Genomic DNA, 4,131 nt, shown 5'->3' with positions numbered 1-4,131 from the left:
CCATTAAATCTCCAGAACTTTCTGGAAAGGAGTGGGAGCTGGGGGGACTACACCAAAGCCATGGGTGGGGAAGACCCCTTGGAATAGCTCTCCAAGACATAGCTCCCCTTTCCCTCTTGAGGTAATGAATTGTGAAACCTGAGTCCTGGGTGTGGGTCTGACTACAGGAACCTCTGTGACCCACTGTTTCCTCTTCTGTCACACAGTTTTGGGTCAGTAAGACAACTCTGACCTGACACTCTCAGCATGTGATAACTATTCACTTCTCCCTCCATTCTGAGGTCTTCTCCCTCAATTACCAAAAAGTGACTTTCTTCAGGTTTTCCTTCTTCCTTGGTAGGAGTTAGGAGTATTCCATTTGCAGGAAACAGAAAACTCCACCTCACAGAACAAAGGGCAGTTATTTGTTCACCCATGGTTCAGGCGAGGACTGATGGAGCAACTCAGGGATGTCACCCAGGGCTAAGTTTTTTTCCGTCTCTGCCTCTGTCTTCCTCAGCCTAAGGCTGGCTCCTCTTGGGGACACAGAAACTGCTTCCTTGTTCATGTACTGATGGAAAGAGGTTTTTGTCCATCACATCCATCAAAAGTGCTGTAATTCTCTGACTGGCCTAAATTTAGGACAAATGTCCCCCCTCCACCACCCAATCTTGGTTGCTAGAGGGGTGCCACATGCTCCACTCCAGAGCCTCTGGGATGGGATAGGGGGTGCCCCAACATACACTCTTCCCCTGGGCCACCTCTTCTAGTTCCTCTCTCTCCCTGGCTGCCTCAGCCTCTCTTCAGCTGCTCACCTGGCACCCAGAGTCCCTCTCACGGCTTCAGAGATCATGTCCAGGGGACTGATTCCCTCCTTTGCTGCGTCTTGAGCTCTGACTCTCTTCTAATATCTCATGCTGTATCCTGATGCATTCACAGAGCATTTCTACTTGATGTCCTCAAATTCATCCTCATAGAAAAAGAGTTAGCCATTTTTCCCTACCGTCACACACTCTCACACATACACACCTTAAATCTCCAGTTACTGCCATCTTGGGCTAGTCCTTCTCCTTCAGCCTCCCACATTACATCAAGCTCGACAAGCTGGCAGTTCTGGAACCCATGCCCTCTCCACTGTGTCTACAGTCACTCAAGCCTGGACCACAGAAACATCCTCTTCTGCTTCCTTCCCAAGGCGCCCAGTCTCCTTAACACTTTCATATCAGCCTTCCTATGACACCATTGCGAATTCCCTGGTGATCCAGTGGTTAGGACTCTGTGCTTCCACTGCAGGACTGCAGGGGGCACGGGGTTGATCCCTGGTCGGGGAACTAAGATCCCGCATGTTGCGGTATGGCCAAAAAAACAAAAGCCTTCTATGTCTCCCCATTGCCCACATGACCAAATCCACTTCCCTGAGCCTGGCATTCAAGGCTCCTTGTGAAGCAGCCTCCTCTAACTTTTGGGCTCACACTTTGCCCTCTACTCTGCCTGTGCTTTGCCCTGTACTCTGTCTGGTACACACCCCTGTCTGGTTCACTGCTTACCCTGAAAGACCATGAGCATTCCTGCAGCTTCCCAAAGGTCATCCTCCCAGCAGTCTTCCCTGACTACTTCCGCCCAGCAACCTCTCTATCACTGTCCCCTGCCAGCACACATCTGCGTGTGTATGTGCCCATCTGCCCTTGTGTTCCTAAATGCATCAAAGCCCCTGGACAGAACAGTTGCTGCTGCCCTCGAATCCCCTGGGAGAGCCTGTTCTCCATAGAAATGAGCTCACGTGTGTGGAAGCACTTGGAACATTCCGAGTTCTGTTGGGTGGAGGTGTGCTTTGGTGTTTCACCAACCTGGAGGGCAGCGGCAGTGACACTGGAAGAAGCTACAGAAGGTGGAGCCTCAGGGAGAGCGTGGCCATTAAGGACAGCCTGCCAATCCGGGGAGAGCCACAGCCGGCACCAGAAGATATGACAGGAGCTACAAGCCCAGCTGGCCTGCTAACTAGCTGTGGGATTTTGGGCAACTCACTTAACCTCTCTGAGCTTCAGTTCCCTCACCAGAATGAGGGGCATTATTCCACAGCTCTGCCTGCATCCAGGGTTGTTGGAGGATGATGTGAGGTGATGCATGATAGACTGGAGAAGGAGTGTTTATCCAGTGAGTGACCTGGCCTCAGCCTGGCCTGCCTCTGAGGGACAAAGAAAAGGCTAGAAGTAGAAGGAAGCCTGGCCCCACCTCCCCCAGCGGGAAGCTCTGCAACAGTCTGGCCCTCAGCAGGCTGTGGGGAGAACAGATCAAAGGCCAGGCTTGTAAACAGCAGGGCAGGCACCTCTCCAACTCCATCTGACACCCTCCTGGCCGCCAGGAGGGCCTTCCTGCCCTCTAGTGGACACAGTTAGGAGGTGCACGCACTTATGAAGCCGAGAGCAACAAGGTCTTCAGAAAGTCACTGTGCACTGAGCTACAACCTTTGTCATCTTATAGAATTCTCAACAGTTCTTCAAGGTCTGCCTTATCATCCCCACCTTTCAGATGGAGATCCTAAGGCATAGAGGTTATGGAATTGCACAAGTCCACACAGTTCATCATGGTGGAGCAGGGATTCCCAGGCCAGAAGGTATGTGGAGGGGTCTGGGACCCTCTAAGACCCACCCTGGGGAGAGCTGGCTAGCGGCTGGAAGATGCAGGTTTATTGTTGAGGAGTTTTGTCATGGGAAAATCGGGGCAGCTGCCTCTGCAGAGGCCTGAGAGGTGCCTCCGCTCCTTCGGCTCCTTGGTTGCCCGTCTGTCTGCGGCCTCAACTTCCCCCAGGCAGCTTCCTCTCCAATAGGGGGGCAGATCCTGTGACCCAGGGACCTTTTTCTCTAAGGTAGGGGTCCACAAACTTTCTGTTAAGGGCCAAAGAGTAAATATTTTAAGCTTTGTGGGCCGCATGGTCTCTGTCATGACCCATTCTGCTGCTGCAGCAGGAAGCAGTCATAGACGATACATAGTGAATGAGCGCGGCTGTGTCCCAATAAAACTTCACCTGTAGGCACTGAGGTTTGAATTTCATGCAATTTTCAGGTGTAATGAAATATTGTTCTTCTGAAGTTTTTCAACTATTTAAAAATGTAGAAAAAACATTCTTAGCTTGCAGGCAGCACAAAAACAGGCAGCAGGGCCTTAACGATCCTGCCCCTGCTCTAAGATGAAAGTCTGTCTCTAGAGCATTCAGGCTTCAGCTCTTCCATCTGATTGCTCCTTCTTTGTCCATTGTTCCATTTCTCCTTCTGATCCCTCAGTGAGGCCAGAGCCCAGGAGCCCACCCCTCCTCCTGTTCTCTCTCTGTTCTCCTCTCCCACCCCTCCCCATGGACCCTCATTCTCGCCTCTTGTGTCTCCATCTCCCGAGTCCGGGGCAGGGAGTCCCGGCATCCACCCCTTTCCCCCCTCTTCTCAGCCACAAAGCCTTTGTCAAGCCGCCCCGGATTGCTCAACCCCCTTCAGCTTCACACTTCCTTACCTGTATGTTTTAGAAGGCTTATCCCTTCTCCAAACCCCCAGCAGTGACATGGAATGCTCTAGAAAGCGCCCCCCCTCGCCCCCCTGGGTATTGCTGCCGCCCTGGCGTGGGTCTAAATCCTGACTCTGGCACCAGCCAGCACATGATCTTTGTCTTGTCCTTCTCCAGGCCCTCATTTTGTCTGTGTTTTCTGCTGCCTTGTTGAAGAAACAGTGTGGTGCTGTGATGTGAGAACTGAGTCAGAAGCCAGGAGCCCTGGGTTCTAGTGCCAGCTCTGAACTTAGGGGAGTTACAGGGTGTTGGGGTACGAGAGCCATACATGTCAGAACACACAGACCTGGGTCTCAAAAGATAAAGATTTGGGTAGAGAGTTCTCACCACCAAAAAAACGTTATCTATGGGAAGTGTTAACTAAAGGTACTGTGGTAACCATTTCACTATATGTATGTGTATCAAATCATCACCTGTGTATGCCTTAAACTTACACAATAGTGATATATATATATATATATATACATATATATATGAATCACTTTGCTGTACACCTGAAACATTATAAATCAACTATACTTCAGTTAAAAATGGGGGAAAAAAGCTGGTGTTGACAAGGGTCTCTAGATTGTGTTTCAAGCTACGTTATGAATCAGTAAA

The sequence above is a fragment of the Mesoplodon mirus genome (assembly GCF_964341445.2).
Source record: "Mesoplodon mirus genome assembly, chromosome: 3".
Classification (NCBI taxonomy): Eukaryota; Metazoa; Chordata; class Mammalia; order Artiodactyla; family Ziphiidae; genus Mesoplodon; species Mesoplodon mirus.
The sequence above is the reverse complement of the archived record's forward strand: the minus strand, read 5'-3'. Positions refer to the sequence as shown.